Raw genomic sequence first — 23,095 nt, forward strand, 5'->3', positions numbered from 1 at the left:
CATGGACCAACTCTGGGGTTTCACGATTTTATATGGGACTCTATAGTTGAATTTGGGGATCCCTGTAAGTGGGCATCTTCCTACCATATCCTTCCAAGCATGTCCTCATTCTATAACTCAACCTACTGGCAAAGGACAATGATATCTCTGTTGTGTTATTCTAAATAGTCTAGACATACTGTAATGGATTTTGATGTCATTGCTAGAAATAGTCATATTTATGTGTGTATATAATAACATAACAGCTGTGTTTTCTGTGATATTTTCGCTAGTGTGTGCATGCATGAGTTTGTGATATGGCTGAAGACCCTTAGAGACTCAGAAACAGAAAAGGATTGATTTAATCATGTTTATACATGAGTCAGTGGACCATGAGATCAGGCCAACGTAGGCCTAGTGAGATTGTAGGACAATAGAGCTATAGCTATACAACTGAAAGGTATCCTATTCCAACCCCCTTATTTCACAGATAAGGAACCTGAGACACAATGAAGTCAAATGACTTGACCAAGGTCATAGGTAGCAAGTAGCAGAGATAAGATTCAATTCCACATCTTCTGACTCCAAAATTACTGGCCTTTTCATTATAACACACTGCTTCTCACCAATTATTATAGGCACTGAAGCACTCCTTTCAGGACCTGATTTAGTCACGTTTGCTTGGACGAGAATTTGTGAATTTATAAGCCCGTAGGCAGGCTACACTCCTCAAGGAGAATGGAGTGCCAAGACTCATCTCCTGTAATGACTAGGAGCACTTTGGAGATGACACACTCAGACTGCACAGAGGAGAAGCCTGGGACACCCCCAACAAGAGTGGCCTCCCAGACAATCTCTGTAGCTCCTCTTAGGGGATGATGCTGGTGAGGGGGACAGAACACAAGACAATTGTTTCAATTCATGTGCTGGGAAGGGTCATACAAACCTGGACCATTGGAGGGAAAAAAAGAGATGAAAACAGTCTTTTGTAAACAGTTTCATGCCAACACAGTGGGGTTGTGTTTCTCTCTGTCTGACAATGGGTGAAACATTAGACTGGTGCATCAATTATTCATATCTTACTCAGAGGTCAAAGTATGCCCTCCCACCGCCCCCCCCCGACCTTTCCCCCAAAATAATGCAACAAAACATGCTCAAAGTAGTTTCTTACATAACGATAGAATGATATAAAATACAGCCAGCCTTCTGCAGATTTATTTATGAGAATCCTAAGGCTCATATACCTATGTGGTCTACCAATAATGCTCCTTTTCTAAAGCTGTCCTCTCCTCTCCTCCCCTCCCCTCTCCTCCTCTCCCCTCTCCTCTCCTCTCTTTTCCTCTTTCCCCTCCCCTCCCCTCTCCTTTCTTCTCCTCTTTTCTCATTCTCCTCTTCTCTACAAACTTCAATGCATAGTGTGGTGGAAAGAGATCTAGATATGAAGTCAAAAGACCCAAGTTCAAATCCTGGCTTTGCTACTTACTACTTGTGTTACTTCAGTGACAAGTCACTTAACTTCTTTGGGACTCAGTTTCCTTATCTGTAAAATGAGGGAGTAGATGCTATGACTTCTGAGGTCCCTTTTAGCCCTACAACTATGATCCCAATAGCACTGGGCTATTTAGTAATTAATACATTAAGATGACTTAGGACACTCACTGTCTTAATGAGTAAAGATCCAAATTGATCTACCTGGGGCCAGGACAAGGTAGCTAGAGCTTTACCCTAGGGCATTGAAATATAGAAAGCTATTTGTATGATTCTTATATCATGATGTAGCCAGTAAGTTCTGGCCTCACTCTCTGAGCCAGGCTAATTAATGCAGATTAAACTTAGAGTATGCCATGTGTACAGTCCTCTCCCTATAGAGAGTTGGTTATTAAACATTTGCCAGCACACTGTTGATTCTAGGGAACACCAAAGGGTGTTGGATTTATCTGTGCTCTACTGCCATTGGCTCAAGTCTCCATCAGTTATGTTCCTATTCCCAATAGCCACCACTTTGTAGATTCCAATTTGGAAGGTCTGGATTCTAGTCATCCTTCTGACATTTATGGCCATGAGACCCTGTGTAAGTCACTTAATCTTAATGTCTGAGTGACCCAGGCAACCATTTGACACTATAGTTGTATGTGACTAATGTGGAAATATTTTTAATATAATTGTACATACATAGCCTATAACAGATTGCTTGTTCTCTTGGGGTGGGGGGAAGGAGAAAGGGAGGGGGAAACATTTGGAACTCAAAATATTATAAAAGTGAATGTTGAAACTATCTTTGCATGTAATTGGAAAAAATAAAATACTATTAAGTTGTATAGAAAGTTCATTGGGGAGGGGAGCTCCCTATGCCAATAAAATCACATGTATGAAAGGAGAAATAGAATAAATTACCCAATTAGTGAGATACATTCTAAAATTAAGTTTGAATTTATCTACAGCTATTGTTTTCCATGTGTAGACTTAAAACAAATGTTTGGGGTCATTTAGTACAAGTCCTTTTGTATCCAAAAACTAAATGACAATATATTTGGACAGATGCCGTAGATCTGAATTGACCCTGACGAGACCTCACTACTGCTGTCTTAAAAAGTGCAGCAGAATCCTAGCAAACTGTCTTTGTATCACTGCCTCTCAAGGGCCCTTAGGAAAGATGATGCTTTGAGACGCTCGGGCGGGGGGTTGGGGGGGCTGAACCTGACAGAGGCATCAGGGAAAAACTGTCAGGAACAAAATCTAACAGCAGTTTGCCAGCACTGAAGTGATGTCTGTACGACAAGGCTGACATTGCATGCTGGGTTGGATGCTCAGGAAAACCAGATGACAGCAGGCTGCCCAATAAGCTGTCATCTAGTGAGCCAAAGTGGGATAATTGCAAGTAAGAAGGGAATCAGAAACACATCCAAAACTGCAAGCCCAGATAGGATAATAATGATAATAATACTAGGTTATATTTTTATGATGCTCTGCCTTTTCCAAAGCTCTTCTACAGCTTTTATCTCATTTTATGTTCATAATGCTCCAGGGAGACAAGTAGAATAGAGGTTAAAAGAACACAGAAGTGGTACAAGGGACCTCCAAGGTCAACCAGTACGTCAAGAGAAATCTCTTCTCTTTGTATGTTTTTTTGTTTGTTTGTTTTTTTGGGGTGAGGCAATTGGGGTTAAGTGACTTGCCCAGGGTCACACAGCTATTAAGTGTCAAGTGTCTGGTTTGAGATCAGATTTGAACTCAGGTCCTCTTGACTCTAGGGCTGGTACTCTACCTACTGCGCCACCTAGCTGCCCCTATGGTTCTCCAGTGATGGAACCCATCATCTCCTGATGTAGCTCAAATCACTTTTGGATGGTTATAACCAGCAGTAAAGTTTTAACAGTCTTCCCCCTCCCAAATTTATAGTTTTGTGATGGTAAATTGGGCCATCTTTTGTCTTAACTTCTTACCTAGCCCTTAGTCATTGAATGGGCATTGCTTCAGACAAACTGAGACCTGGGAAAGACCTTCATTTAGAAAGTCCAAGGTCGCCAAGGTCACCAAGTGCATCTTGAGCCATTGATGGTCATCCTGACCTTTGTCTAGCCACTGGACTTCAATGACTCTGGAGGAGAGAGCGAGGCTGATGACTTTGTGCAGCTCTGCCTCACTTAAATCCAATTCATGCATGAGTTGAGACATCACTCTGTGATGTCACTGGTTCTCTTCGAAAAGGAAGGACGAATAGCAACAACAACTAGCTTTCTGAAAGAAAAGAGAAAATTGTACACAGCCCCACACTTTTAAGCTTAATAGGAATAATTAACATTTTATTCATTATTTTCTTTTTAAAAAAACTTTGATTATTCATTTTATTTCCAGAGAAGGATACTATGATTGATTTACAGTTCAAGTGTAAAGCTTTATCATAATTTTCCATTGTGTTTTGCCAGTGTACACTACATCGCTGATCAATCCATAATTACTCTGAGAGTAGAATTACACAGCATGGTAGTCTTCATAAATATTTCTTGTGTTTAGTTTTGCTTTTTCACATTCAACATAATAATGTTTAACAATCATTAAAAATATATAATTCTATTATTTCTTACATAAAGCAAACACAAAGCAGTGAAACATACAAATTAAACATAAAATTAACTGTTTATGAAAAAGAACAACTTTTATACTGAATAGACATGCTGGAAAAAACTAGCAGTTAATTTTACATATTTGTCATTCTTCATTCTGTACACAAAAAAGATATTATAAAAGAAGATAATAGGGCTACAGACAAGATGGTACAATAAGGTACAAACTTAAGAATGAATAAAATGACAATTGACTTTATATGTATAACTTAAGCCAAATGTCTCACATAAGAAATATATTTGCATTCTAAATGTCATGAGCATCCAAATTTTCATTTAATACTGTGTGAATTTTCATTTATATGTATAAGAATTAAACTGTCCAAAATGCAGATTTTCATATCACAAAACAACCTAGTGTTTTGCTGTTGTGTTTAATCTACTGGTTCCTTAGATAACTTCATAAACATTTATTAAAAAAAGACAATGTACTTCCTTTGGATCAAGTGGGGCTTGTTGAGATGATAGCAAATTTTTTTGGGGCGGGGATGGTGTAGAGGTAGAAGTTTTCAATGCAAGTATATTCAGAAGATTTGCTATTCAAATAATATTTTTCTCAAAACCAGTTGGAGGAATATGATAAAAGTCACCGAACTAACAATCAAAAATTACACTGTGTTATCAAAATGTACAACAGAATACATTGTCCTTCCTCTACCTGATGCTGGACAGTCCATATTCTTTCCATTCAAATAAACACTTAATTCTACATGGTCATATGTAATACCTACCACATCTCCCTCCTAGGGAAGATTGCTTGCTGGCAACATATTCTTTTCCTCATTGTTGTGGTAGAGGGTTCCATCATTTCTCATTACAAGGCTATGCACATCTTGGCCAAGTGGAATCTGATTCAAATTAACTTTCTGAGTTGCAACTCCAGTGTCCCAGATCACTGTGGATTGGATTTTGAATTCGAAGTAGCTTTTGTTCTGATGCAAAGGTGCATTGGCTAAATAATCTTCTGTCCCATATATCCTTCTTCCATTTTTGACAGTGCCAACATCTGTTCCCATTTGTTGTGTGTCCAGCTGCCCGGCTGACATTTCTTTCAGCCGGATGTGGTCTGTCCAGTGTCACCACAGCAGTGCAGACAGCAGAAGATCAAGGTTACCCTCTTGCTGGGACTGCCCAGGGGGTCCCAGTGCAGGCTCAGGTCTATTCATCATTTTCTTACTTACAACAAAAATAATGAATCAAACCCTGATTTGTAGCATTTGCTGATATCCATCTGAGGTGTAAATGGTCAAACTGAAAATTTAATAATTGGGAGCTAGTTTGAGCCGGCTCCAGCACACCCCTGGTTCTAACTATTATGAAAGTTTTCCTTAAACCAAGCCAAAATCTACTTCTTTGTAATTTCCACACATCCTTTCTAGTCCTGCCTTTTGGAATTCTACTCAACAGGAATTAACTCAGGACCCCTCTATATTTTAGGTTGGGGTGAATAATTCCTTCCAACTCTCAATGGGAATTTCCAGTAGCTATTACCAGCCCCATGCAAAATATCCTGTAGCTTCAATGAGGCTCAAAGAGGTATTTAGCCACACTGGAGAGGGCAGGGCAGAACTGCTGACCTTTGCCCTCAACTCCTACAGCTACATTTAGATCATTGTCATATTGGGCAAAGCCAAGCTCTTCACCTACTTTAGGACAGACAATCATCCTTTCTTCCATTTGTCTCCACATCTAGAAGATAAACATTTTCTGTTCCTTCAACAATTCCACTTATAACATAGTCTTTGGTCTTCTCTGGACATGCTCTAACTTGTCATTTTTCTTTTTGAAATGTGGGGTCCAGGACTGAACAGAATACTCCAGCAGTTGTTTGACCAGGGCACAAAATAGGAGAAATATTATGTCCCTCATTCTGGGCTTCTTTTAGTGCAGTCTAAGATTGTTGTTGTTGTTGTTGTTGTTGTTTTTACTGACATACCACTCAATTATGCCATACCATTCCTCCCAGTCCAATAAGCTCCTTTTTGCAAATCAGGAAATTTCTCTTCTTTAGTCCTGGAACACTGAACAGGTAAAGAGACTAAGACACAATGGTCTGAATCTGGGATAAGTCATTTGTGTTCACTAGGCAAGATTTGAAAATGGCATCTTCTTGTCTCCAGAACAACCACACCTATCCTTCATCCAATTCTGCCCATCACTAATTGTGTCATCTCCTTTGTGTCACCATCTACTTAGCTTAGCACTGCTACCATAATGTGTATATGGCACAAGGGTATAAGAAATACTTTTTGATTGATGGGTGGATAGATGTACCTCAAATAACTGCTTATGTATCATGGAGAGCAGAATTTTCTGGATTTAAAAAATATGTGCATTTACAAAAAGGAATAGAGATCATGTAGTGAAGTGAATAGAGAGCTGACCTCAGTCAAGAAGACCTGTGCTCAAGTCCACCTTCTGGTATATACTGGCCATGACTCTGGGCAAGTCACTTAAAGACTCATTGCTGTGGATAGCTAAGACCATAAATTGCAGAGAAGGGTCAACTTGTACTTTCTCACTGGGAGTTCCTAAAAAAATGAAATCATAGGTTCACTCCTATTTGATCCCATCCCATAAAATGTAATAGAAAAAAATCCTTTATCAGCCCACACTTCAGACTGGTATCTGCCTTACTCACCTCTAATTCTGGTTGTGCTAATCTCATAAACCAGTTAGTGGAATAGCTGAAACTACAACTGAGGTCTCCTTCCTCTAGACTAGGAGTTAACCTTTTTTGTTTCATGGATGATGAAGTCCATGGACCCCTTCTCAGAATAATGTTTTACATGCATAAAATAAAATATATATTGTTACAAAGGAAACCAAATATATTGAAATATATTTATAAAAAAACAAGTTCACCCATCTCAGGTTAAGAACCTCTATTCTAGACTAATATCTCTAAAGTAAGAGGAGCCCCCCCCCCCCAGACTGTAGCACAACCTTATAGAATGTGTAATCAACCAGTTGGAGGTTGCCCTACATGGGTCTTGTCTCCAGAACAACCACACCTATCCTTCATCCAATTCTGCCCATCACTAATACATTCCACCCTGAACCAGCTGCTATAAAAGCTCTTAACCCTCCCTCTTCTCATCTAGGTGTTAGTCCTTCAGGGTAGTTATAACTTAATACTAACCCAAGGACCCACAGGTACAGCCCCTCTAGTGCCATATAGTAAAATCCAATGCCCTGCAACCCCTCACCAGCATACCCACTGGGGGAAAAACACATTATTAATAGAAGAATTCAGGCAAAAAGTTTGGAGACCGTTGCTGAAGATCAATAAGAATTAGCCATGGCAGACAACCCACTGTGGTATATGGCTATAAGGAAGAAATTTTTCCTTCTGAGCAAAGACACCAGCAACTGAAAGTCTCAGAAAAGCCACAAACAGCACCAAGCTCTTTGAAAAGGAGGTGGGAAGCAGAGTTGCTCCCCAAAGAATCCATGTGACTTATGCTTAGTGTGGAAAGGGCTATTAGTCACTGCATTGGCCTTTTGGGTTCCATATTCCCCACCTAGGGGCTGATCTTCTATCAGAAGCATCATGTTCAGAAAACAAAGAAAACAGAGAGAGAAGAAAAAGAAGAGGAGAGAAGAGAAGAAGAAAAGAGAGGAGAGGAGAAGGAGAGAGAGAGACAGAGAATGCAACCACTTTCACTTTTGTCCGTAAGTTGAGTAGAAGCTCTTCCATGTCTTAAGACCTAAGAGGTATTACGAGAGGTTGTCATATCTCCACCAGTGGCCCTACCGCAGTACCAAAATTGCCCACAACTGCTGTCATAAGACCTTGAAAGCTCTAGGTAAAATCAACTTTAACAAGTAAACCAGCAAGCTATGACTACATTCATGCTTTGTATTTACTTCTCTGTAAAATACATGTTATGTTCTTCCTCTCCCCAGCAGAATAAGCTCCCTGAGGGCAGGGACTATTTGGATTTTATTTTGTTTCGTTTTTGTATCCCCAGTGCTCAGCATAGTGGCTTGCTTATGAGAGAGCTATCTCCCCATTAGATTGTAAACTTCTTCAAGGCAGGGACTGTCTTTTACCTTTCTTTGTATCTTCAGTGCTTAGCATAATGCCTGGCACATAACGAACTGACTGACCTTCAAGAGGTATCCTGTTGAGGAAATTTCCCTCTTGGAGACCAGTGACTAGTTCTTGAATGCAAGAACTATTGATTTCTTGGGAATCCATAACCTTGGGATTTCTCAAACTGTGAGTTAACTCCAAGGCTAGTAAATTACATTCTTGGGATATTTTCTCTCAGACTACATGCATACACATGTCTACCATACCATGTGCTTCTGCAAAAAACTCTATCAATGCCTTGGCTGATGGTGCTACAACAATCTTAGTCAAGGAAAGTCTATCTTTAAAAACTCTAATCTTTGACTTCTGCTTAGAAAAGGAAACAAAAATTCAGAAGGCAGACAGAAGCTCAAAATTCATGAATTCTTCTCTAAGCCTACAGGGCATAGGATAGCTCACCATTTGCTTCTCTGACCCTTCCTGGGAGGTGTGTGGGAAACTGCACAAGACAAGCTCCTAATAGGGATCCGAAGTTTCAGCAGGCAGAAATGTTAGAGGGTGTTGGTAGGTCGATGAAGGTTTATCTGTGCCCATGTCTTGCCTCCCCTGACCCAAACCATACCCCAGAAAACAGGTCTAAAAGTCCAAGGACTAGAGATAGAAAAGTGTGATCGACTTGCTTTAAGAGACCATGGGGGAAGGGCAGCTCGTCTGACAAGAGTCTGGTCCTCCCTGAGTCTCAGTCCCCAGATAACTTGGAGTCAGTTGCAGTGACCTGGAGTCAATCACAGGAACTGTTCTTCATCTCAGCAAGGGAGATGACTTTCAGGCAAAGGTCCTCTCCTGTAATGTCACTGAGTTGATCAGTCTCCCCTAATCAATCCCCCTTACAAAAATAATTTGGGGGATAAGGAGAGCACTAACAGCTAGTGGAGAGGGGCCCTGAGAGTCCTCTTGTAGGTGAAGAGAGCTAAGGAAGCCTAGAGGTGGAAGTAAGAGCATCCTATTCATGGAGAACAGTCTGTGAAAAGACTCAGAGAGAGGCAAGAGATGGAATATCCTCGGTGTTGTTGTTGTTCAGTCATATCTGACTTTTTGTAACCCCATTTGGGGTTTTCTTCGAAAAGATACTAGAGTGATTTAGCCATTTCTTTCTCTAGCTCATTTTACAGATAAGGAAACTGAGGCAAACAGGGTTAAGTGACTTACCCAGGGTCACACAGGTCAAATTTGAACTCAGCTCTTCCTGACTGCAGGCCTGGTGTTCTATCCACTGTGCCACCTAGCTGCCCAAGGAATATCCTATATAACAAACAGCAAGTGAGCCAGTGTAGCTGGAATGTAGAGGGCTGGAGAATATAAGAGAGTAACATATAAGTCAGGAAAGATAGGATGTAGCCAGATTGTGAAAGAGTTTCAACACCACCCAGAGCAGTTTGTGTTTTATCCCGGGGCAATAGGGAACCACTGAACATTCTTGAGTAGGGGAACTTGGGTAGACATGCACTTTAGGAATATTGGTTTGGCAGCTGTGTGAAGGACATATTGTACACAGCTGAATAAGTTGTTCACCTGTTGTCTTCCCAATTAGATTGTAAGCTCTTTGAGGGCAGGAATCTGTGTGCTTTTCTTTGAATCTACAGTGCTTTGCACAGTTCCTGGCACATAATAGGTGTTTCATAAATGCTTTTTTTTGACTGTCTCTTCAGGGAAGCCTTCCCAGATACCCTCAGTCATTAGTACTGTCTCCTCTCTGTTTACTTTGTATTGTACTAATTCATACACTCTGTCCCTGTTCTCCCTGCAGCCCCCACCTTATGCCTGGATGGAATGGAAGCTCTTCCAGGGTTGGGACTGTATTTTTTTGTCCCTCTATCTTCAACATTTAGCATATTGCCTTTTCCTTTGTAGTAGTTTAATCAAGGTTTTTAAAATTTGAATTGAATTGAATGTTAAGATGTCTAGCACTGGGTCTGGAGTCAGGCCTTTTGAGCTAAAATATAGCTTCAGACACTTACCAGCTGTATGACCCTGGACAAGTTACTTAACCTCTGTTTGCCTCAGTTTCCTCAACTGTAAAATGTGGATAATAAGAATGCCTACCTCCCAGGGTTGTGGTGAAGCTCACATGAGATCATTGTAAAGTGCTTAGGACAGTACCTGCACATAATAAGCACTACATATATGTTAGCAATTGTTATTGTCAATATGTGTAGGAATAGAAAAGAATAATGTCAAGTTCCACAAAACGCCCTTACAATGGGAATGCAAAGGATAGTTTCTCCCCCTACGATCTTGGGCAAATCTCTGTTATTTTCCATGCCTCACTTTCTCCATCTGGAAAATGAAGTGGTTGGCTTAGATGATCTCTAAAGGCCCCTCTAGATCTAACATTCTATGAGTATGATTTCTTTTCTGCTGAATCGCACAACTGTTTAGTACCACAGTGTTTTTTGTGTGTTATTATACAAGGGACTTATTACAAAACAAAACAAAACCAAAGCCCCTTTCCCAGGTTCCATGGAAAAACTCAAACCTTCTCCTTGTGCTCTGAATGTTGTGAGCATGCCTTGTCCCTGCTCTGGGTTTACTCAGTGCTGTACAGTACATTACATGTGCTGATATATGGGGTAGGGGGGGACACACACAATGCAGGCTTTGTAGAAGGCAGCTGGTACTGGGCATATGCACAGTGTGTTCTGGGGGCAGACCCCGTGCCCTGGGCCCTTGCCCCATGATTGCCAGCCACTGAGAAAAGCTGAAAATGAGTTTCTTTTATTATTTCTTCTGACTTGTAGGCGGCTGAAAGAAGCATTCTACTCATCCCTGCGAGTGATGCCATTGGGTGAGGAAGAGAAGAGGTGGAATAACTAAACAGTTTCTCCCTGGACAAATGATTAGAACATGCCTCATCCCCATACTTTGTTGAAACCCTGGAGAAATGAAATCTCTGGAAAAGAGTCCTTTTAATTATAAAGTCCTAACCATTCCTTATTGACCTTTGGAAAGGACCTCAGCCTTAGACCCACATAAATTACCCTGCTTGCTTTGCACATTGAAGACACTTTATAAATACATAAGGAATAAATTCATGAATCTGACAGATTTTTAAAGAAAAACTATCTTTTATCCTAAGTTCTGAGGGAAAATCTACCAAAGCAATTGTTTGAAGGCCAGCTCCTTTCAGGGGCCTGAGAATCATTCATTCATTGAATAATTATTTATTCCATGTCTACTGTGTGGAAGGCACTGTGCTAGGAGCCATAGAACATATTGATATAAATAGGGCATTATCTCCACCTTCTAGAAATTTATAATCTAAACATTGCAAATCATCAGCAAACACATCTTTGAAAAAAATGTATTCCTACTTCTTTGTAGCATTAAAGATGCTGCACCTTCTCTTTCTAAGGCCACCCTGATCTCTTCCCATTCTGATGTCTCACGGCATTTGTTGACCTGTATTGTCACTTAACTGCTTTTTATGAATGACTTGTTTTCTCAATGGTATTGTAAGATCCTCAGGATGTCAGAGACTTTATCATGAATTCGGCTTCTTTACCCCTTGTAGTAGTACTTCCATAAATTCCATAAATCATTGTTGAATTTAATTAAAATATTCTTCTTCCTGAGAGGCACTTCTGAATTCAAATCCTACCTTTGACATATAGTTACTTTATGACCCTGGGCAAGTTCCTCAACCTTCCAGGGCCCCAGGAAACTGAGTTACAGACAAGTTTCAGATCTTCATTGTGAGCTCCTTGAGGACAGGGACTGACTTTTGCCTTTCTTTGTATCCCCAGCACTTAACAAAATGTTTGGCACATAGTAGGTGATTAATAAATACTTAGTGACTAATTACATTAGCAGAAGCTTCCATACCAGGAATGAAAACATAGGTCTTGACAACCAACCCATCTCTGCACCTTAGAAAATTTTGTTCCTGATTTAATTGTTTCCACAGAATGGAGTGGGAAATATTTCTTAGTCTGCATTGGATGACATAATCTGAGCTCTGTCTGTTATACATATGAGGCTTCCAGAATCTTCACTTCAAATCAAGTCAACTAATATTCATTAGGGCCAACTAAACCAGTCCTGTGAAAACTGTAGAACTGGGAGAGTTAGTCTATCCCCTGGGCAGACAGACGGCACCAATTCTGTTTGACTGACAGATAATAGCTAAAAATATTCATTTCTTGGAGCCATTTTATTGCTTTACATGTAATCATGGCCTCAATTAACTCCAAGTCTTGTGCTACTAATCTGGGGAAATAATCCCTATTTGGACAGAATCAGGAATCTCATTGGAAGACTGGCCCAGTAACATACAGAGAGCCAAGGATCTACCAGGACAGAAAGGTGCATATCAGATTTAGTCATTGAATTTGTTGTCTTTTTTAACTTTTTCTTTCTTACATGAAAGAGAGAGTACTGTTTCAGGGTGGGAGTGGGGAGTATGTACAAAAATGACACCATATAAAAACAAACAGCAGCAATAATTTTTTTCTCCTGAAGAAACCTGTTCAGATTATGGATAGGGAGAAAGGATCACAAGTATAGTTTCCTCCTCGGGGGAAGAAAAGGACAAATAAGAAATTTATTTTTCTTCATTGAAACATCTATAAACTACAATCTGCCAGAAAGACAGAGTGTTTCTGTAACTCACAGCTTCAAGGGTCATTTGCATAAGACTCTCCTTATTGATGGAGATTAATTATTTAATACTTTGTGCTCCTTTGAGAGGATTGGAGATGGTGAAAGCTGGAGAGAAGAGAGATCCAAGACTTCTGCCTTTCAGCTTCAAGAGAAAAGAAACATGGATCCAACCTCCCTTCAGGTTTCTGAAGGGAGAGAAAGACTCTGGGAAAAAGCTGACATGTAGAGGAGCCAGAAATCGCTATCATGTTGGTTTTGAAAGGCAGAAGCTGGAAGATAGAAGACTTGGATCTCTCTTCTCTCCACCTCCCATCAACTCCACTCTTCACATAGATATGGAACACTGAATAATCATTCTCCACAAGGGAGGAGAATCTTATTCAAATGGCCCTTTGAGCCATGGGTTACAGTTCTATGACTTGGATCTTTGAGCACATTGATGCTATTCTCAATAAAGTTCACAAAGCATCCTTAACTGTCTATCCAGATCCATATGGCTACTAAACAAACACTGGAAATATATTATTAGGCAGCTAGTGCATCTAGCAGTGGACCTGAATTCAAATATGGCCTCACATACTTACTAGCTATGTGACCCTACTGTCTGTCTCATTTCCTCATATGTAAGATGGGATAGTAATAGCATCTACTTCCTAGAGTTGTTGTAAGTATCAATCCATTGGATTCATTCACAGTTCTTCATTGAACAATATTGCCTTTACTGTGCACAACGTTCTCCTGGTTCTGTTCACTTCACTATGCATCAGTTCATGTCTTTCCAGGTTTTTCTGAAATCACCCTGCTTGTCTTTTCTGATAGCACGATAATATTCCCTCACAATCATATACCGCAGCTTGTTTAGCCATTTCCTAATTGATGGATATTCCTTTAATTTCCAATTTTTTGCCATCACAAAAAGAGCTGCTATAAATATTTTTGTACAAATAGATCCTTTCCCCATTTTTTCTGAATGTCTTTGGGATATAGACCTAGCAGTGATTTTGCTGGATCAAAGGTTATGCACAGTTTTATAGCCCTTTGGGCAGTTCTAAATTGTTCTCCAGAATGGTTGAATCAGTTCATAACTCCATCAACAATGTATTAGGTTTTTCTAAAATCCAACATTTTTCTTTTTGTTGTATTTGCAGTCTGATAGGTGTGAGGTGGTACCTCAGAGTTGTTTTAATGTGCATTTGCTAATCAATAGTGATTTAGAGCATTTTTATATGACTACAGATAGCTTTGATTTTTTTTGTCTGAAAACTGCCTGTTTATATCCTTTAATCATTTATAGTGCTCATTTTTCAGTCCAATCCACTAATTATGCAAAGGTTCTTGTTGAAATTTGGCTATTAAATTCCCATTTTCCCTGATGTCAACCAGTTGTTCTTGAAAACTAATTAGGCGTACCTTTTCATATTTTTGACAAATGGGTTCCCAACGCACTCAATCTTTGTTCAGAAGATTTGTTTAAACTACTTCAATTTTTTTTTTGTTTCCAAGGTTTTGTGTTTTATTTTGAAGAATGGGTCTCCCTCACATCCCAGTTTGGAAGTGCAAGGACTATTCATGGCCCCAGTCCCACCACTGACTGGTATAGAAACTTTGAACTTCTCTGCTTTCTGACTGGAGCAGTTTTCCCCTCCTTAGACAATTTGGTCCCTGCCACCCACACCCCATTCCCCATCACATTGGTCTGGACTTAGTAGGGACATCCTATCAGCTCAGAACTCATGAGCTCAAGGGATGCACCAGCTTCAGACTCCTCGGCAGCTAGGATTACAGCCATGCCTAGCTGTTCCCATGTTTTCAAGTGTGTAGACACAAAATTTTTTGTAAGTGGCACATTTACATCATTTATAGCAACAAAAGCTTAGTGTTTGATCATGATGGCTTCACACTATCACTAACAAATATTTCAAGGCTCAGTACAAACTTAGGGAAAGGTTCACTGTTAATGATAGTGAAGATAAGTCCAAATTTCAAGTCAAACTAGGCCTCAATTTTTGCCTCAATTCTTCTGCCTTTTGCCTCGATTCTCACCTAGCTTTTAATCACTGAATGGGTGTTGCCTCAGACAAACTGAGACCTGGGAAAGACCTTAGTTTAAAAAGGCCAGGGTCCCACTGCATCCTGGGCCATCACCAGTCATCCTGACCTATGTCTTGCCACTGGACTCAGATGACCCTGGAGGAGAGAGTGAGTCTGATGACTTTGCACAGCTCTGCCTCACTTAAATCCAATTCACTTGCAAGTCAAGACATCACCCTCCTGATTTCATTGGTCTTCTTAGAGAACAAAGGATGAACAACAACAATGGTAGTGAAGATACATCCAAATTTCAGATATTCTTAACAATTTCAATTTTTTGGCCAATTTCTTATCAGATCTGATTAGATGATCATTTTTAGTTCATAATATGGCTGACAAAGAGCTCTCTTCAGAAGTATCAGCTCTGCTATTTTCTTGCTCACTTGTGCTTAGATTAATTAATATTATCTTCAATTATAGTTTTTTTGCAGGTTATGCAATGGAGCAGGATACTGCAGTGGAAAGAATGTGCAAGTTGGAGCATAAAACCTGTCCTCATCGGGCCCAAGTTCAAATCCTGCCTGTCATTTACTACCTGTATGACCCTGAGCAATTCATTTAACCACTCTGGGTCTCAGTTTCCTCATCTATAAAATGAAGGGATTGAGCTAGATGACTTTTAGGGTCACTTTCAGTTCTAGATCCTTTTCATTCATTTGTCTATTTTGTGGAGGTTAGTTTAGTTAAAACGGGATAATACAATCAGTAAGTTCACTTAACAAGGTGCATATAAACTGTAATATGTTGTGATACACTGAGAATGAATAAGGGTACGACTGCCAATCTCTCAGGCAGTACCTTACAGGCAGTACACCTTGTGTACCTTATCTGCCAGGTGACCATCTGACACATGAACTGAGGAAGACTGCCTATGTCAACCCATACATTAACTAGCAGTAGTATAATCTGTTATTTTTATTTTTAGAAAAAATAAGTAGAAATAGAATTTCTAATATGCCAATTGGGGCAGCTAGATAGCTCAGTGGATAGGCTTGGAATTAGGAAGACTCATCTTCCTGAGTTCAAATCTGGCCTCAGACACTTACTAGCTGTGTGACCCTGGGCAAGTCACTTAACCCATTTGCCTCAGTTTCTTCATCTGTAAAATGAGAAGGAAATAGCAAACCACTCTAATATCTTTCCTAAAAACAAACAAACAAGCCCCAAATGGGGTCACAAAGAGTTGGACACAGCTGAAACAGCTGAACAGCAGTAGTAGTATGCCAATTGATCATGTGGCATACCCTGGGGTACATGTACTCTACCTTGGATAACACTGGCAAAGTGAATAAAGAGATGGCTTTAGAATCAGAAAGACCTGGGTTCAGGTTCTGCCACTGACATACTGACTGATCTTGGGCAAGTCATTTAACATCTCATTTCCTTAGGTAACTCTTTAAGACTGAAAGGGATAGAGACATGAAGGATCTGAAATGATAAGAGAGAGTTCCCAATACCAGTGAAATCACAAGTTTAGACTAAAAAAGCTCAGCAGCATAAAAATGAAAGGCAGTACAGCATAACAAATAATGAGCCAGCCTTGGAGTCAAGGAGATGTGGTTTAAGTCCTGCTTCTGACACATACTAACTATATAACCCTCGACAAGTCACTTACCTTCCCAGCATTCCCAAGCTACTCTCTAAGACTGACCATAAGTTACAAAGCAGTTGATGATCTGCATTAGTGAAAAGAATTTCCACACTTGGAGTTCCCTCTACTGATATGTCCAGAGTTTTCCCCAAAAAACTGGAAATAAAAATATAACCTCGTAAAATATATCAAATAAGAATGTCCTTATCAAAGGATATCAAATATCCTTAGTACTATTACCAATAACCAAGATATTGAGAATTATACATTATGAATAAATAAAGAACCTTGTCTCTTCTTGCCTGCACGTTAGGTTGATTTTATCCATTTCACTCAAAGTGTAGAATGAAATTCAAATGGCCAGATTTCATGATCTAGCACATGACAGTCTTGTTATAGTCACAGACAGAACAACAGCTCACTTAAGTACTCACAGACCTTGAAGTCTGCTGAAGCATCAAAAAGTGAAGTGTTTTCTCCAAAGCTTCCATTCATTTATTCATTCAGTCAGTCAGTCAGTCAACAAACATTTACTGAGTCCTTACTATGTGCAAGTCACTATGCTAGGTTCTTAGGTGCTACAAACGTAAATAAGACATTGCCCCTTCCTCTGCAACTTTAAGATCTAGTTGGGAAGATTAGAAACGAACATAAAGAAATGTGCTTTCAAGTAGCCAGTGATAAGATCATAAAGAGAGCTACAAAGTGCTTTTAAAATTTCAAGGAGGAAGAGATCACTTTTTGCCAGAGAAAGCTTCCTGGAGGAAGTAGTGTTTGACCTAAACCCTGTTGACAAATGGAAGTAGCATTCCAGACAGAGAAAATACTATAAGCAAAGGCATGGAGATATGATAATAACTGCCATTTATGTTATTTGGTCATTCAGGCACGTCCGACTCTTTGTGACCCCTATGGACCATGCTGCTCATGGGGTTTTCTTGGCAAAGATACTGGAATGGTTTGCCATTTCCTTCTCCAGCAGTTTGCAGAGGTTAAGTGACTTGCCCAAGGTCACACAGCTAGTAAGTGTCTGAGGTCAAATTTGAAATCTGGTCTTTCTGATTCCAGGCCCAGTGCTCTATCCACTATACCAACTAGCTGACCAATCTCTTAGACAGCGTTTTAAAATTTACAAAGAACTTTAGGAACTATACTTTATCTCATTTGAGATTTAACAATCCATGAGGTAGATATTATAAGTATTTATTATCTTGACCTCACAAATAAGGAAACTCAGGCAGAGAGAAATGGAGTGACTTGTCTGGGTTCACACAACTAACAAGTATCTGAAGTAGGATTGGAATCCAGGTCTCCGCAATTCTCGGTCTAGTACTCTATCCACTATTGGCATGCTATTTCTCAAGGATAGCTGAGGACTTGTTCAGGGAAAGTTACATAGTTGAGTTTGGCTGGTGAATAGAGTGCAGAAAGAGAAAATGTTATAGAAGAGAGACCAAGTCAGGAGAGAAGAGTCTCTGAATGTCTCTGACACTTAGTAGTGATATGAACATGGTCAACTGACTTATCCTCTCAGAAAGAGAGAGCTTGTTATAGAAGAAAGAGCACCAGATTTGGAGTCAGGATGTAAGTCCAAATTATATCTCTTTAGTATTAATTACTTGTGTGATCTTGGGCAAATCACTCCATTTTTCTGGGCTTTAGTTTTCTTATATGTATACTCCTCCTCCTCCTCCTCCTCCTCCTCCTCCTCCTCCTCCTCCTCCTCCTACTACTACTACTACTATTACTATTTATATAGCATTTACTATGTGCCCAGTGCTTTGTAATAATTACAATGAGGAGATTGGACTCAGTGACCTAGAAGATCCCCTTTGCCTCTAAATCTATAATCTAATGAACTTCTCTGAGCCTCAGTTTCCTCAGGGTTGCTGTGAGGATCAAATAAAGTGATGTTATAAAGCAATTGGCAAGCTTTAAAGTGATATAGTCACATCAGTTATTATTATTACAAAGGAGACTATCATGAGGTTAGGCTAGAAAGATATGTTGGAGGCAGAAGTCAGAAGGTCTTGAATGCCAGGTTAAGAAATTTGGTCTTAATTCTGTAGGTGATGGGGAACCATTGAATTTTTGAGCAGAGGAGGGACATGATCAAAACTATTCATTAGGAAGATGATTCAGGCAGCAGTTTGTAGACTACTGGAAGAGACTAAAGACAGAATCAATTAGGTGGCTATCAAAACAATCTGGACAACAGATAATGATGACTGGAACTAGTTGAATGACCTTAGGAATGACAAGAAAGAGGTGGATGCAAGAGATATTACAGAGATTCCATTGAAAGGGCCTGGTGATTGATTGAATGTGGGGGACAAGGAAGAGCGAGGGAACCATAGCTTTGAGATTGAGATTGAGTGCCTGGAAGATTGGTCATGCCATTGAGAGAGATAGGGAAGTCTGAATAAGGCATATGCTTTAGGGACAAGATAAGGAGCTCAGTTTGGGGCATGTAGAATTTGAGTTGCTGGTGGGAGAACCAAGTGGAGATCTCTAGTGAACATTTAGAAATGTGGCTCCAGAGCTCAGAAGAGAGGTAGGGAAGATGGGAACTATCCAACCAACCTACTTATGATCTGAGTAGACTTTCAATTCAATTATTTTTTATTACATACCTACTATATTCAAAACACTATGCTAAGCTACAGATGGTATAAGATGCTTAGAAAAGACTTACCTTCAACTTCATAGAACTTAGAATCTAGAGGAATGTGATGCATATGCAAGTAATTCTAGTATAAAATACATCACAAGTACATCAGAAAACTATAGGCAAAATACTAGTTGGGGTCAAAGTGAGTAAGGGTCATTACTGACCTGGAGGAGTTAGGACAATTTCCTGGAAGAGCTAGTATTTAATATGGACTTTAGAATATGGGTAGGAATTCCATAGGTAGAAAGCAGAAGAAATAATTTCGGAAGAATCAGCACGAGGAAAGACATAGAGGTGAGAAAGTAGGTGGGTGCCAACTAGTGTAATTTGCCTTATACATAGAGAATGTGGTGGGAAATAAAATGAAACAAGGCTAGGAAGGTAAAAAAAGGGGGGGATCTTTGAATGTCAGTGAAGGATTTTGAATTTTATTTGATAGACAATAGGGAAGCATTGCAGGATTTTGTGGAGAGGAACGATGTGACTAGAGCTATGCATAGAAATAGGTACTGGGAAAGATAATTTGGAGTGGAGGGGGGTAGAGAAAGGAATATTAGGAGGTTATTACGATATTCTGCAATGGAAAGAGTTACATGAACTGATTCAAAGTGAAGTGAAAAGAACCAGGAGAACATTGTACACAGTAACAGCAACATTGTGTGACAATCAACTATGAATAACTTAGCTCTTCTCAGCAATACAATGATCCGTGCAATTCCAAAGGGCACATGACGGAACATGCTATCCACATTCAAAGAAAGAACTGATGTAGTATGAATGCAGATCAAAGCATGCTATTTTAACTTTTTTTTTGTTTTTTGTTTTCCTTTTGGTCTGTTTCTTCTTTTACAACATGATTAATATGGAATTATGTTTTATGTGATTTCACATACATAACGTATATCAAATTGCTTACTATTTTAGGGAGGGGAGGAGGGAGGGAGAAAATTTGGAATTCAAATTAAAAAAAAATTTTAATTGTCTTTACATACAATTGGGAAAAATAAAATACTGTTAAAAAAAACTAGTCCAGGCAAGCAGCAGTGAGAGCTGGCACTGGGATAATGGCAATTGGAAAAGAAAAAAAAATGCAAGAACTATTCAGAGGTAGAAATAGCAACAGGTGGTAACTAACTGAATTTACTAGATGAAGTGAAAAGTAACACCAAGCTTTAAAAAAGAGCCCAGCCATCTTCTGGCCAGCCACCCTGCCCTTGAATCCTTAGATCAGAGACTTTCCCCTAGAAGATTTAGACCCTTCAGCTCTGGAACTCTTGTCTCTGGGCTTCTTTGTCTTGATTAATGACTCTCAGATGGCCCATCATATCTAGGCAACCCCAGTCATGCTTTGCCTTACATATACTCTGGCCATCTTCCCTTCAGCTATTCTACTGTAGATGTGTATGTACCCTCATCTCCTTTTCAGTTCTGAGATGTTTACAACCATTGCTATTAGAAGGGATGTATCATTCTACTCCCCCATGGTTCCACTCAACAACTCTGTGATTTTCCAAACACAAATACCCCTTCCCAGCCACCATTTTCCTATATTTGTTGTTTCTCCTATTAGAATATAAACTTTTTGAGGGCGGGGACTTTTTTCCACTTTTAAATTTACATCTCCAGAGCTTAGCACAGTGCTTACCGCATAGTTAAGTACTCAATAAATGTTTTTCAATCATCTATTCATGCTTTCTACTTATGAGACTAGGTATTACCACTGATGGCAACAGGAAAGTCAGAAGGAAGAGCAGGTTTTGGGGGGAAAGATAATAAGCTCAGCTTTATGCATGTTGAGTTTGAGTTGCCAGTAGAAAATCAACGTAGAAACGTTTTGCATATAGGTGATGCCCTGTCCCTTAAGGCCTTTGGAGTAAGTGAGGTTGCTGAGAGAGAGGAAATAATATAATGGTAGAACCTAGGGGGCACCTACGTTTCAGAGGCAAGAGAAGGAAGAGGAAATAGTAAATGAAGTAAACAAGGAACATTCAAAGAAGTAAAAGGAAAGTCAGAAGAATGTAGTATCTGAAGCCAAGGGAAGAAAGTAAATCAAGAAAGGAATAGAAAGAGTGTTGAAGATAAAGGAGGCTGGCCACTAAGAAAAGACCACTGGTTTGGAAAATCATTTCAGTAGAGTCCTGAGAGAAGCTAAATTAAAAAAAGGTTGTGCATTGAGTGAGCAGCGTCACATCCTGGCCCCAGCTATTACCTTTCCAAAATTGGGAGTAACCTCCGAGGACACTGATCAGATATTCAGCTTGGCTGAACCTGAATGTATAGGCTAATAACAGCAGCATTTCTCTCCTGTTCTAGTGGTGACCAGACCTTGGGACCATTTAAAAAATGCAACCATAGATACCTGAGATTTACAGAGGAAATAGGACTGAATATATTTGCCGATTTCCATTCCTAGAGCATGATATAGCAAAAGCAAGAGAACTCAGACACAAGAGATAAAGCCTCAGACCACCTTACCCAGGCTGCTTTGCTGCCATGATGGTACCATCTGACACCTCTTCCAGCTCACCATGGACTTTAACGTTCTTTGTTACTTCATAAATGGAGCAATTTAAGATTTAACACTACCACTGACTACATTCCTTTAATTACCAAAATATGTTGACTTTTAGCTTAGAAGTGGAACTCTCTTGATTACTTTTCACCGCTGTCAGTCTTCTGTGTTGAGTTCAGATCCTCATTACCTCTCACCTGTACTTTGACATAGTCATCTAATCATTCTTTCTTCCTCAAATTTCTCCCTAATCCAATCCATCCTCCACACAGCTGCCAATATGATTTTCCTAACTTGTAGGTCTGACCATGATCTATATAAATTCCAGTGGCTTCCTATTACCTTTCAGGATCAAATAGAAAGTTCTTTAGCATTTAAAGCTTTTCACAGTCTAGCCCTTTCCTATCTTTACAATCCTCTTACATATTCCTTCCCTCCACACACTCTAAGGTCAGTCATACTGATTTTCACACTCACTCTTCTTCATACTCTACCCCATATACCCTGTCTCTCTGTCTCTATATTCTGGTTGTCCCCCATGATCTGTCTTCTTGTCTCTAACTCTTAGACTCCCTGGCTTTCTTCAAGATTCAGCTCATTGGCTCCCTCCTGCATGAGGCTTTTCCTGGTCCCCCCAGCTATTAAAGCCTTCTCCTCTAAGGTTACTGTCCTTTTCCTCTGTATGTATCTTGTATGTACCTATTTAAGTAAATATTCTCCCCTCCCCCATTGGAATGCAAGTTCTGTAAGGAGAGGGAATATTTTTGATTTTTCTTTATATCCCCAGAGTCTATCACAGTGCCTGGCACACAGAAGGCACTTAATAAAGTTTGGTAACTGATTGATTGTGTCAGTGGTGAGAAGGTAGAGGAAGTAACTTCAGATGATGTTTTCTAGAAGCTTGGCTATAAAAGGAAGGAGGTAAATGAAAGGATTACAGTTGGCTCAAATTATAGAATCACAAAACTGTAGAAGTCACCTAGTTCACAAATGTGGTGGTACACACCACATCTGTAATCCCTGCTCCTAAGGAGGCTGAGGCTAATGAATCAGTTGATCTCAGGAGATTTGTGCTACAATAGACTAAAGCTAATTGGGCAGACTCTCTAGGTCCAGCACCAAAATGGTGAGCAGTGGGCCAACAAGTTGGCTAAGAAAGGACAAAGCAACTCAAGTCAGAAAGGGAACAGATCAAAGCTTCCATGCAAATCAACAGTGGAATTGGGCTGTTGTATTCCCAGCTTGGGTTAGATGGGGAGACCCAGTCTTGGGGGGAAAAGTCACCTAGTTCAAAACTTAACTCTTACTAAATAAGTTTCTAATATCAAATGCAGTAAGTGGACTCACTTTTGAATCCCCAAAATATTTATTAGGGACCCCCCAAATACAGTTATACTTATTGGGGTGGCTGCAGAAGAGAAAATTCATG

At 39.7% G+C, this 23,095-nt stretch overlaps 1 pseudogene; it reads right to left on the reverse strand.

Moving 5' to 3' along the window:
- Positions 1 to 4,545: 4,545 nt before the first annotated feature.
- The window catches only part of LOC114035678, a 32,399-nt pseudogene continuing 13,849 nt past the window's right edge, over positions 4,546 to 23,095 (reverse strand).

The sequence above is a fragment of the Vombatus ursinus genome, unplaced genomic scaffold (genome assembly GCF_900497805.2).
Source record: "Vombatus ursinus unplaced genomic scaffold, bare-nosed wombat genome assembly UNPS02009205.1, whole genome shotgun sequence".
Lineage (NCBI taxonomy): Eukaryota > Metazoa > Chordata > Mammalia > Diprotodontia > Vombatidae > Vombatus > Vombatus ursinus.